The 14,336-nt window shown below is 43.5% G+C and overlaps 1 protein-coding gene across 2 annotated transcripts in view; it reads right to left on the reverse strand.

Annotated features, from left to right (window-relative positions):
• Nucleotides 1-14,336, reverse strand: part of ANKRD44 (ankyrin repeat domain 44) — a 225,414-nt gene that overhangs the window by 108,043 nt on the left and 103,035 nt on the right. The gene's annotated exons all lie outside the window — the stretch shown is intronic.

A 14,336-nucleotide genomic window follows, 5' to 3' on the forward strand; every position in this document is an offset into this window, starting at 1 on the left:
CCGAGAGAGAGTAATAAGAAAGCCCACGGACAGGGAAAACATCTTTGGCAATGGCACATCAGACAAAGGCCTTTTACTAAAATTTACAATACTCTGTTAGCCTACAATAAGAAAGAAAAAAAAAAACCTATTGAGGAGGTGGGCAAAACACCTGAACAGAAGTTTCATAAGGCTGGAAAGCCAAATGGCCAACAAACATATGAGAAAATGTTCCTGATCACTAGCCATAAGGGAAATGCAAATTAAAACAACTATGAGATACCACCTAACACCTTCAAAAATAACCCAATGGCTGTGATGAGACAGGAACTCTCATCCACGGCTGGTGGTTCTATAGATATGTGCAGCCATTATGGAAATCGATATGACAATACCTAAAAAATGGAAATCCAGCTACCATATGACCCAACAATCCCCCTACTGGGCATATACCCCGAAGAAGTAAGAAACAGACCATGACCACACACCTGTGCCCCAGTGTTCATCGTGGCACAGTTCACAATTGCAAAGAATTGGAAACAGCTTAAATTTCCATCAAGCGACGAATCCCTAAAATAGCAGTGATGAATGTATGAAGCACATCGTTGCATGGAAAAGTTGGAGGAAATCATACTGAGCGAAGTAAGCCAAGCACAAAAGGACAAGTACAACATGAGTCCAATGAGGTAAGCTTAAAAAGCACCAGGGGCATGGGGGAAAAGCCACCAAATGCATCAATTCACAGGGGGAGGTACAGGCATCTGGTGGGGGTTGGGATGCATAGGACAGCCAACTAAAAAGGAGGGGCAAAGGTGGGGCAGAAGGAGGACTTGGATAGTGGGGGAACAGGGCACTAACCCACACGGGGAGGGTATTGTTCATGTCTCCACAGGAAAGCGAGAAAGGGACCAGACCTCAACCTGGGGCTCCAAGCCTTGAGGGCGAGGGCAACTTACCAGGACGAAGCAGCAAACTAACAGAAAGGTCTTCGGGGCTGGCTCCAGTCCCAGCGATGTCGACCCCCTTCCCAGAAGACTGCACTACAGAGGACAGCACTGAAGATGCAGCCTGGGGGCCTGCCCAGACCACACGCTAGGAAACTAGAGGGAAAGAGAGAGACAGGGCACACTTCCTGACCCACCAAGCCTTGAGGATGACCTTCCTGCAAGGAGCAGCAAATGCACAGAGGACCGTGGGGCTGACCCCACCATGAGACACAGAGCCCCCTCACTGACCCACAATGCTAAGGGGGACAGCACTGAAATGTACATGTTTAAGAAAATTAATTTCACACAGTGCCCCTTTAAAATGAATCTTCCTCTCCTGATTTCTTATAGCGTAGAAATGTCTAGTCATTGATTCCTTCAACATTTGCTAAGCAGCAAATAGGAAGAGTGGGATAGAACAGCGGTGAGCGACAGCAAGCCTCAACTTGGGAGAGAAACCGAGTTTGCGCCTCGAATGGATAGACAAAGAGGCTTTCGCGTGCTGAGAATCTTGCTTAGAGTTAGTAGCGGCTACATAATTGAAATTGAAATTTTAGATGAGTGTAAAAACTAGTGCTTACCTTTTGCTAGTGAAATGTCATGTTGGGAAGAGACATTTATGTTGCACATTGACCTTCCTTGAGATGCCAGTCACAAAAAGTCAAGAGGGAGAAACATTGCCTTGCATATATTTCATTAGCCTAGCATTTGTTCCCTAACTGTATCTTAGGCAGAATCTAGCAGAGCACATTTCAGACTGGTCCCCTATCCTACACAATCCTTGGGCCTGGTCCCTTAACCTGAAGGGACAGGCAGCCTGCTGATGACAGCGCCTTTTGTCTTTGGAATTCAGTCCTGCTCCCTCCATTCTACTCCCTCTCACTCAACAAAGAACCAGAATCCAAGGGTCGAACTGTCCTTCGTGACAGCATCCCGGGGCGATTCCCGTGTGCTCCCCCAGCCTCCCTAGCCATGCGAGTGACTCATTCTCGTGACATCTCGTTGAAGTGATGGGACTTCAGATTTGTAAGTCCTCTGCACAACACAAGCCAATATGGACTGCTGGCATCTTACAGCTTCCACCACCCAAGTTTCTCCAGCAGAAAGTCATAGCCTGTTTTGAGATCATATGCTTCAAAAAGAAACAGTTTGTAGGTGAAGTGGTGAAAGTCTATATGAGGGGCTGCAAAAAGTTCCTAGAGAAAGAGAACGAAAAGATCATGGAGTTTCCCCATAGACATCTTGTAGCCCCTCCTAGAGTCAGTTATTTTCCAGTGCTGGCTGATCGGCAAAGCCCAAGGCTCTCTTTCCATAATTACTGCTATTTATTGGCATGTTTTTGCTCAGTCGCTCTGTTCCTTTCCCTCTCCCTGTACGGAGGTTTCCCACCCATTGTATATAATAGCTGGCATCCATCAAGAGATGCAATTTGCCCGTCGTTGGGCAGTGTCATGTCGAGGAGAGCTGCTTGTAATTGCTTCTCTCATCATTTACAAAAGGGAAATTCTGAAAAGCAATTGCACTGGTGACGACCTTGACACTCATGAGGAGGAGGAGGGAGTTGGGGCACAAGAAAATCCTTTTCTGTTTATGCTATTATTTATACTGTTCTTTTTTGAAATGACTGAAACATACTAATTTTTAAAAATGTACAACCTGAGTTAAAAGCTTTCAACTAAGTGGAACTTTAAGCGAATGTGAGTTTACCTAGACCTTTTATTAGCTTTGGAAAGATAAAGCAAACAGATACGATTAAATATATTGAGAGACTTTGGAAGAGGAATATGGAGATAATATTTTCTAAGATGATTTTAAGTTCGTGTGTCTGAGCTTAAGGAATAATGTTCAGATTCCCTTATGGTCTAATTACACATATAGACACATATGCAAATAAACATGTAGACACCCAATACTTTTATAAAAATTAAAACTAAAATTCACAAGAGCCAAAGTGACACCTTGACTATCTCTCACCTGAATTTAGAGCCTATTTCAAGAATAGGTGTGATGCATTCAACAGTAAGGACCGCCGACCAGAAGAAACGTGGGAAGACATCAATCACACAGAAAGAGAAAATGGTTAAAGAGACAAGAAAAAAAGAAAAGATCAAAATGGATGTCAAGAGACTCTGAGACTTTCTCTTCCAAGCAGGACACCTAAAGGGAATGGAAGAAATGATGACATAAAAGAGCTGGCAAAATTTTTCCAAAGAAGTTCAGGAAAGCATACTAATGAAACGTGCAAAAGACCTGGCGTTGGAAAACGAAGAGGGAAAACTATGCTCAGCATTTTTCAAGCTGAAACCACTGAAGAAAAAGCCTTGAGTTGCAATATTGAAGGGTTCTTTGGGCAAAATCCTAAATAATGCATCAGAGAAGATGAAAGGGACCACAAGTCACTGTGCCCAAAAGCGGCCAGTGCACAGCCATCTCAGGAGGCTGCATGTGATCCAGAACTGACAGCGGTAAAGGAAGACGTTCAACCTTCACTGGAAGCAGTAGGAACTGACGGACTATCAATTAAAACGTCTCAAAAAACGAATGCAGTACTGGACTCATTCAATAGCTGATGTCAAGTATTTTGAAAGAGAAAAAAAAAAGAATTTCAAAAGAGAAATAACTGACTGGAAGAAATCCATCTTTGCACCCATTCGTAAGAAAGGGGATCCACTCAAATACCCAAATTGAACGCACTGCTATTGATTTGATTCTACCTCGTCGTGACCTAGATAGCATTTCTGACTGTAGATCTTTATGAGAACAGATAGTCCCATGCTTACCAGGGCTCATTTTAGGGGATACACAGAATGTGAATATCATCGAACAATATCATTCATATCAAGCAAGTAAAATGTTGCTGGCGATAACTCAGAAACAGTTGCAATAGTACATCAACGGAGAACTGCTGGAAATCAAGCTGAATTCAAAGGGGGCGTGGAAAGAGGAGTTGCATTGTGGATGTTCGCTGCTTCTTGGCTAAAAGCAGAGAACACTGGAAAGTTGTTTATCTGTAGTTCATTGACTATACAAAGACATTCAACTGGGTGCCTCATAACAAATTATAGATAGCACTGTGAAGAATGGAGTCTCTTGGATGCTTCACAGTGCTTGTGTAGAATCTGTACATAGACCCGAGAGGAAGTTTTCTTGCACAAAACTAGGGGAATACTACATGGTTTAAAATAAGGGCAGATATGGGTCAAGGTTATATCCTTTCACCACATTTATTCAATCTGAATCATGAAGAGGCCAGCACCAGGATTGAAGAAATAATCTACAGTATTTTGCTGAAAGTCAAGAGGATTTGAAGCACTTACTATGAAGAGGAACACCTACAGTCTTCAGTATGGATAATATCTAACATATAGGAAACCAAAATCCATACAGCTGGACCAATAAGCAACATCATGATACACGGAGAAAAGACCAAAGTTGTCACGGATCTCATTTTACTTGGATCCACAACCGATGCCCAGGGAAGTAGCTGTCCAGAAATCAAAGTACGTATTGTATTGGTCAAATCTGAGGCAAAAAAAAACACCAACCCACATTAAAATGTTAAAACACTAAGACGTCACCATGAGTGCATCTGATAGAAGCCACAATACTTTCAATTGCCTCATAGGCACGTGATGGCTGGACAATGCGTAAGGAAGATCTGAAAAGGATTTCTGCCTTTGAATTATAATGTTGGCAAAGAATATTGGCTAGATGAGGGGGTACCCCCCAAAAAATGATTATTTTCATAGCTATGTATTTACATATTTTTACAAAACTACCTTATTACCACCAAAGCACTCTCCATTACACTTAATATATTTGTCAAATCTGTGATTCCATTCTTGGAAACATTTTTCAAGCTCATCTGTTTGGATGGCTGGCAGCACCTCCCTCGTTTTTTTCTTCACCTCTTTTAGTCATCAAATCGCTGTCCTTTCATGTCCCTCTTCATTCACAGAAACAAAAATGAGTTGTACAGACTAAGGTCAGGTGAGTCAGGTGTGTGGGGCAAGAGAGGCATGCTGGTTTTTGCCAAAAACTGGCACACTGAGATGGCTGCGTGAGCAGGTGTATTGTCATGGTGGCAAAACCAGTCCCCCATCTGCCATAATTCAGGCCTTTTTGTTGCACACGATTATGCAATCTTTTCAGAACCTCTAAATAGAAAGCTTCATTAATAGTCTGATGGAACGAACTCCAAATGCACTAGCTCCCTCACACCACATCATTTTATGTTGGGTACCCCCTCGTATCATAGACTACCAGAAGAACAAACAAATCTTAGGAGAAGTACCACTCAAAATGAGTATGACATAGTTTGTGAAGCACAGAAAGAGTAGATGCAAAGAGACAATAACTGAGCCAGGGGTTTATAGGGGATGTAGGGGTAGGGGGTGGGAGATAGGGAGAGTGAGGAGATTTGGGGAGCAAACAATGAATATGGGAGTGGGGAGGGAGCACTAAAACTGATTGTGATTACACAGCTCACTTTAAAGGTGACTGAACCACGTCAGCATATATGTGAGTGCCATATCAAGAACACCAGGAACGAAAGGAAACCAGACTTGAATAGGGGTCACCAAAGGTGATGGGGAGAGAGCTGTCCATAGGGGCACTGCACTGTGCTTACGTCAACGGTGGTAGAATAATTTGGAAAAGGATAGCAATAATGGCTGCACAACATGAAGAGTATAATCAATGACACTGAGCTTGACAAGTAGAAGTTGTGGAATGTTCTGTTGTGCATATTTTTGCCTCAATTAAAAAAACTTGCATGAATAACAATGACTACAAGGACGAAGAAAAGGTTCTAGGATTGACTATGATGCCAATTGTACAACTCTTGTTGATAGGATTGCATTATTGAATTGTATGATGTGTGGATATAGTGCTAATAAAACTGTTAAATAAATGAGGGTGACGTACTTTGGACACATTATTAGGGTGGACCAGTCTGTCCCTAGAGAAAGTCATCTTCCTGGGTAAAGGAGAGGGCAGTGCAAAGGAGAAGGAAGCTCAATGTCAAGGACTGACAGTGGTTACAATGATGGCCTCAAATATAATAACAATCATGAGGATGGAGCAGTGTTTTTTTTCTGTTGTATATACAGTCCCTATGACTTGGGACCAATTCAATGGCACTTAATAGCAACAGCATGTTATAAAAAAGGTATTATGCAAAATAAAACAAACAAATGGATTGGAGAAAATAGTATTAAACTATAAAATAAAGCAATTGAGAAAGCCATACAAGAGTATAAGTGATAATACACAGCAACAATATTGCAGGGTTTTATTAAGCTTGCTTTCCTGTGCTTTGCGGACCTTGAGGTTTTCACAAAGGGGAGATGTGTGCCGACCTTGCATTGAGCAAGCATAGCGACGCCACTTTCCCAGCAGCATGAGCTCGTTTCACATCTCTTATCAATTTGGGTAATTCTTAAAACATTTCAGCCTTTTCGTAATGCGACTGTAGATTAAACAGACCCAAAAGCACAGGGTAACCATAACTTTTATTTGTACTGGGAAACCAAAAAAAAATTGTGACTCATTTACCAAATCCACAATATCAGCAAAAACATACCTGCATAGTCAACAAATTTCAAATTCAATACTTCTAACCAAACTTGTCACTTAAAACTCTTTTTTCTTAAATAACATATCCTACTTGATGTTAGTTACTTATTTCATTTTTAATAACTGATACTTAGAACCTCAGAAGATAAGAGAGGCAAAACTATCCATTTAAGAGATTTAGCAAAACTTTTGATATACAATTTCTATTCCACACTAAATTACTCACTCAAGTAACATTATAGGCCAAACTCAAGTATTACTGGCATTTAAATTTGAATTTGATGCTACGTTCAAACAGGAAAGCTATCAGTTGAGAATGGAGAGAGAATAAAAGAAGTTGGAATCTCTGAATGCTCTCAGAAACCATTCGCATATTTCCAAGTAAAATGACTCCCTTGTTTATAAAATAGGATTGCTTATAAAGGAGGGATCACAAAACCTCTAGCACTAAAATTAGGATTTGACTGTCTTAGTCAAATAAGGAGTATCATTCTTACTTCATTAGGAAGATCAAGAAATAAAGATGCCCAAGAGCATTCAACTTAACAATGCATAAGTTATTCCAGTTAAAAGGCTACATTTATTTGACCAGGCATAAAATTAATGGGACACATTTGTATTAGCTATTTGTAATTTAGCTGTTAGCTGGCATCCCTTACCCAGTTATTGCAGAATAAATGAGATCTGAAAGACTGCCCATGGGGAGGACAGGGCTTTGTACCATTAGAAGGTTTCTTCTTTTAAGCTGTCCCTTTGAATCAGAGAGAGAAGAGCCTTCTTAATCCAATCATTGCTTGGCCCTAGGCGCTATGGTGAAGACCATTTTGGTTAACATCGTGGATTTGGGGTCTAAATCTTTGGGTTTAACTACTGGCTCCCCTACTTAACTACTTTACCTCCCATAAGTCATATATAAGGACTGTCTGCTTCATAGCGCTATTATAAAGTTTAGTTTAGATAATGCACAGAAAGTAACTGAATGGCACCTGGTAAGCTTTTATCACAAATGTTAGCAATACTACTGCCCTGGCCATTGTGATCAGCTTAACCGGCAATCAATAGTCTGTGAGTTCTACAGTTGTAGTCAGCATATGCTTCCTGAGAATCTGGCATACACTGTCTTAAGAGGCAAGAAAAAAACCTTCATCGACTAGTATTTCTGTTGTTTCACTACATTTCAAAATCCTTGACATTAATTATTTCACAACTCCCGGAGGGAAGTGGGACTGGTTTATTTTTACCCACTGAAGGAAAATAGGATGATTTTTCTTTCTTTCTTTCTTTTTTTAGATTTTTCTTTCTTTCTCTTTCTTTTTTAATCATTCTCTAAATGATGCATTTAACTGTGTTATTGTAAGTATTTATCTTGTACCCTTAAATTACTAGACATTTGGGTGCAAATGACAACAATCAGGCCTGATCCCTTCCTAATGCAGCCACCCTTTCATACAGTTCCTCATGTTGTGGTGACCCCCCAACCATAACATTATTTTCCTTGCTACTTCATAACTGTAATTTTGCTACTGTGATGAATTGGACGACCCCTGTGAAAGGGTCATTCGACCCCCAAAGGGGTCTTGTCCCACGGGTTGAGAACCGCTAAGGCTTAGAACCTACAGATATGGTCATTAGTTCCTTTTAAAACAAGTCCAAACAGTCTTATGTGGCTACAAGGCGCCTCCTTGATTTGTCTGTCACCTCACTTCCGCTTCTTTTAGAACCCGCCCCCCAACATCTTTCCCTTCTTCCGAACAGCCCAATCGCGCTCTGCTCCACCTGAAACTTCTTTTCTTTCCACCCCGCTCTTTCTCACAGGGTTTCTCAACCTAATCAGTGGATCCCTGGGGGATTCTGGAAATAGCTGGAGGGGGTAAGAACCGCCTGAGAGAATTTCTACATGGAGGATAATCTGAAGCCATCAGCATACATGTTTGGGCTCAACTGAGTGGCCACCTTAACCACATACAGCTGCTACACTCCTCCCCCCACCCCATGCTTATATTTAGGATCGCACTGGGTCTGTGCAGCGCTACTTTAATATGCCAGGGCCAATGAGAACAGAGCAAGGGGGACTCAATAAGTGAGTGTGTCACGTCAGAGTTGGAGGCGTGGCGCAGTGATACGCAGCGCACTGGCCCTTCTGTGTGCACACAATCCAGCAGGAGTTTGACTGAAGGCTTTTGTGTTGAATGATGAGTCGAATGCGCTACAGCTTTGTTGCAGCTACTGCAAACCCTCCACCCCTGCAGTCTACATCGACTTCCTAAGGGCCAGCACCTTAGCCATCAGCGCGACAACCCCCTGCAAAGGGTGGTTTTAAATTTGGCAAAGCAGATCCTAATATACCATTGGATACAGAGAAACAGCAACCCGAGGGTCCCTGTCGCTACGGATGGCATCCTAATCCCTCCCCTTGCCAGCCAGGTGACCTTGGGCAGGTCCTTGAACCTCTCTCCACTTCATTTACTTGACCTATAAAAAGAGACCGCCACAGCATTTACCCTATGGGGTTGTTGTGATACCCTTAGGTTGGTGTCTGACATAGGTGCCACTATAGTTAAACCAGGAAGTACATTTCAAAGTTGCTGGGGTCTGTAATTATGTTCTGTGATTTTGGGGTGGTGGGCGTTGTAAATTTGTTTGGGGCTTTTTTTTTTTAAACCATATTAGAGTGCAAAGCCTAGGGAGTTCATACCTAGTCTTAAACCTTACATATCCAAGTCAGATTATTCTGGTCCTTCAAGCACTGCAATGAAAACAATTGCACTGAGGGTCTGCATGCCTCTCCAGACCATGACCCGATGAATCCCTGCTCCCCCTTCAGTCTTGGTCAACCATCACTTCTCAGAAGCCGTCCCTGACCCTGTCAGCCTGGGATCAGTCCCCCAGATGTGCTCTCCCATATCCCGGTGGTACCCAACCGTAGCCCTGATAATATACTACTTAGCACTTGAGATTGCACTTTCTAGTTTAATTCTTGTCCTCAATAGATTAGAACCTTGTAACTCCACAACCTGACACATGGGCTGACGCAGGCCTTCAACAAATCTCCAATGAATGTTATAGTTGCATAACTATAAACCCTTCAATTCTGCTGTGGTTGGGGCAGAGAACGCACGAGCGCAGTCATGGTAAGGTAGGAGGCAAATTTAAACCCCCAATCAAACCAAATGAAACTTGAAGAGAGAAGTGCAAGGGCTTTGACACCACTTGAAGTTGCGTGAGCACAAAAAGGCAAGTTCTAGAGCGGGTTCTGACTAAACACCCAGAGAAGCGGAACCAATAAAAAGAACTTCCTTACAGGGCTAGACAAGGAGATCCCAGTGACTCCTAAGAACGCGCTGTGTGACTTTTCAAAAGACCAGGCTTACTGGGCAGATGGAGAGGGATGGAACCCCCAAGACGATGGCCCTTAGTCACCTTTCAGGTTTGGAAATGAATTCACCCCCATGGCTCCTTTTACACAGGTCTATAAGGAAAACAATAACCATTTGACATCAAGAGAGCAGCATTTGCCCCGGGGCAAAGTGCAGACCGGTTAGGAAGGAAGGAGGCGGGCTTGAAATGGGAGATGCTGGGAAGACGTGGGATAAGCAGTGTTGCACTGTGGAGATTGCAATTACGGAATGGAAAACTGATGTGTAAACCTTTAAACACAAAACGACTGGCAATGGAACTTGTCATGTTGAGAGCTTCTTTTGAAAGAGGCTTGACCTTCTTTATGTGGAAAGATGCCTATTTCCATAAAGGTTGTTCACTGACTTACTTATTTACAGAAGGGAAGGTCTGTTTTACTCCTTTTCAGAAGCTACCCACGTAACAAACCTACAAGGAGGCCTGGGATCAGTGGATTCCAGGGCGTCAGATTGGTGCTTTAGCAAACTGAGTCTTCCCCAACCTTCTTCTCTCTCAATTTCATATTGTCCCCCTAAAGGTGGTTTAGCTTGTCACACCATTGTCCCCAACACACACACACACACACACACACACACACACACACACACACACACACACACACACACTCTCTCTCTCTCTCTCTCTCTCTCAATTCCTGCCTTCATGACTGTCTGGGACTGAAGCAGGCAAGTCTTATCCCCAGATATATTGCAGCAAAAGAACGCAGGTGGGCTCTCCGGAGCGGGGACACTGCCCAGCCAACAGAAGAACCAGCTGCTTGAGCTCCTGAAGGCTCTTTTGCCACTTGGGGTGCGCTTGGATACGTTGAAGGTAAACGAGTTCTGAGGAATAAATTCTGAGCTTCCTGAATAAAACTTTTTTTCTTAATTATCAGAAAGGATTAAAAACTCAACACTTCACCTCCATCACCCACCCACCCCCAAAGAAAACTCCAAACCTTGCCATCACATCAATTTGGACCCCTAGTGACCCTGTAGGACTAGGAAGAACAACCCCACCCCACCCCCGCCCCCGTGGGGTTCTGAGACTCCAACTTTCTACAGGAGTAGAAAGTCTCATCCTTCTCCCAAGGAATGGTTTCAAACTGCGGACCTTGCAGTTTAGCAGCCCAACATGTACCCACTACACCACCAAGCTCACTTTACCTTTAATTCCTAAAGCATATTCATATTTAGGAGAAACTTGGGAAGTTGAGGTTATGTGGGCAAAACTCCTCAGAGCAACGTAGAGTTGAAAGGGAGATAGCACAGATGATATGAACACGTGAGCATTTATGATCCACGGGTTTGGTGGCCTTGGTCTGGCGGGGAACCTCAGAACTGGTGAGAGCCTCCTGCACCCCAGCCAAGCCCTCCGACCATAATGTGAGCTGCTCCTTTCAACACATAACATCGCGATCAAAAAGGCCCTTGGCTTTGAGGCAGATTCTTCCTCTGAAAGGAGACTCCCACTGCTAATCCTATTTTGTCAGCAACCACTTCTTCCATTGGGCCTCAGCTTCCGTTTCAGTCCTCTCATTTTTTCTTCCCTGGACATTTGCAAGGAGCTGCCCAAGTTTATGGTCTGGACCGCCTCCAGTGGGTCTGGGCTGTTACCTGAACGATCTTTCTAATATGTGCAAATGGTATCTTTAAACATAACCTATTCTACACCGACCTGTCCTTTAACGGCTTCAAAATAGCTAAGAATGGAATCTCAATACACACACACACAACCGATCTGACCATAAGGCTATGCTATCAATACATTCACACATTTGTGCCTTTGTAAATGCTGTTCCCTCATCCTGCAATGTCCTTCTTGGCTTCACTTTCGCTCTCTACACCCCACACAGTGCTGTCCATGTGTCAAACTCCTACCATCCTTCTTTTTGCTGCAATATCTTGTCATCTCTTCTGGGAAACCCAGAGGATCAGTACTTACCTGACTGCATCCAAAGCCAACTTGCACCCTCCATCAAAACCTGTCTCCCAGTGCATTCGTTCCCATGCTGCGGTCCTTATTTGCACCACTAGCCTGGGAAGCTCAGAAGATCACTGGGGACCAAGTTCAATCTAATGTTGAACTGATGATGGTAACTCGTTATAGAATGCACTCGGAGTGGTCCATATAACGCACTTCCAACCCTGATTCAAAGATGATCCCACTCCAGCCTCCCCAGACCCTTTTAAATTGGGGCTCATTCTTTTTTTTCTTCTTCTTCTAGTTCTTTATTTTTTTAAATTGTTTTATTAGGGGCTCATACAACTCTATCACAATCCATACATACATCAATTGTGTAAAGCACATTTGTACATTCATTGCCCTCATCATTCTCAAAACATTTGCTCTCCACTTAAGCCCCTGGCATAAGGTCCTCATTTTCCCCCTCCCTCCCTACTCTCCCCTCCCTCATGAACCCTTGATAATTTATAAATTATTATTTGGTCATATTTTGCCCAGTCCAACATCTCCCTTCACCACTTTTCTGTTGTCTGTCTCCCAGGGAAGGAGTTATATGTAGATCCTTGCAATTGGTTCCACCTTTCTACTCCACCTTCCCTCTACCCTCCTGATATCACCACTCTCACCACTGGTCCTGACGAGTTCATCTGTCCTGGATTCCCTGTGTTTCCAGTTCCTATCTGTACCAGTGTACATCCTCTGGTCTAGCCAGATTTGTAAGGTAGAATTGGGATCATGATAGTGGGGGGAGGAAGCACTTAGGAACTAGAGGAAAGTTGTATGTTTCATCGTTGCTACATCGCACCCTGACTGGCTCGTCAACTCCCCGAGACCCTTCTGTAAGGGGATGTCCAGTAGCCTACAGATGGGCTTTGGGTCTCAAATTTGGGCTCATTCTAGGAAAGAGTCATTTCATTGCACAAGAGCAGGTGAATAAAACAAAATTCCTCCTGCAGCACTGTCACCAACCCTTGCTTGCCAGAAATGTCAATGACTGTTGTCCGTGGTGTCTGAAATCAAGGCAGAGCTCCTCACTCAGGCATTTATGACTCTCCTTAGTTTTATCCTACTACTTAGTATTAAATAAGAAAATTATAAACTAACATTTATTGACATCTTACTATGGGCCAGGCACTATTCAAAGAGCTTTACCCAAATGACCTTGTTCAATAAAATTAGCAACCATATTGATTTCACTCATTTGACATTATATATCACGTGCTTCACTAGTAATGAAACATGAAGTCCTCATGAGAAACAGATGCGGTGATAGGTTTATTGTACCAACCTGGCCAATAGGAACATGTGGGATTAAGAAGGTCACAGTTTGATTGGAGGGCAAAGAGATAAATGGCTCGGCCAGCCCCGCCTCTCTCTCTCTTGCTCTCTGGTGATCAGACCAGCATGTGGCTATTAGTTCTCTGCCTCACCTCATGAGTTACCCTACCTGTGGACTGCCAACCTGTGGATCATGTCCCCAGAGCTTCAGCACCTGCTTCACCACACTGCTGGTGTGCACATTGCTTGAGCTTGGGACTGTCGGATCTTGTTGTCTTGCTAACTGTTGGTGACCCACCCTGCTGTTTGCTGCCTGTGGTCGGACTCCCTGCATTGCCCTTTGGAAGACTCGGCTGTCTACTTCCTTAACCTTGGACCCTGGGGCCCTCATTGAGTGGAAGGACTTCCAGTATATTAACTGTTCCACAGAAGTGAGTTGAACTGAGCCCTCTGTACTGCTGTGTGGGCTAATTAGCTGTTCTAGTCCTATGTGCTGTGTCTATCATCTATCTATCTATCTATCTATCTATCTATCTATCTATCTATCTATCTATCTATCTATCTATCTATCTATCAAAGTGTCCTGGTTCTGTTTCTCTAAAGAACCCTGTCTAACACATATGCATAGGAACTATCATTGTTCCAATTTCTCAGATGAGGAAACTGAGGTAGAGGGAGATTTGGCAGTGGGTTCAGCTTCCACGGCTGACAAGAGACAGCTTGGGCTGGGGCCAGGGCAGGGCTTCTTCGAGCCTGGGCTCCCATCACTGCACTGCCCTGCCTCAAGTACCATCAACACCCTCACCTCTTCCCAGAGTTCAACTCCTGTCATCTTTTGTTCCTGATTTCCTGTGGGCATATGGTGTCTGTCACTTCCTTCTCTCCCTTCAGAGCCTGCTCAGGACTCATCCTCTCCTTGAAGTCTTTTCAGAAATACTGGACGTCTCTGTGCTCTCTCCTCTCTGCCGACCCTTTATAAAATGCCGACAACACTCTGGCACTAAGCCAGCTTTCAGTTCCAACTGCCTAACAGACTGCAAAACTGCAAAAAGTCAGAAGCCGTGAAAAGCAGAAACCCAACAGAGGGGGAACCCTCAGGTGCCTTCCTCTAACGGAGAGTGACAGACTAGAGGTCAGACTGCCCCTGCCAAAGGA

This window comes from Echinops telfairi, unplaced genomic scaffold (assembly GCF_000313985.2).
Source record: "Echinops telfairi isolate 266 unplaced genomic scaffold, ASM31398v2 ScPeMD7_3;HRSCAF=10, whole genome shotgun sequence".
Taxonomy (NCBI): domain Eukaryota; kingdom Metazoa; phylum Chordata; class Mammalia; order Afrosoricida; family Tenrecidae; genus Echinops; species Echinops telfairi.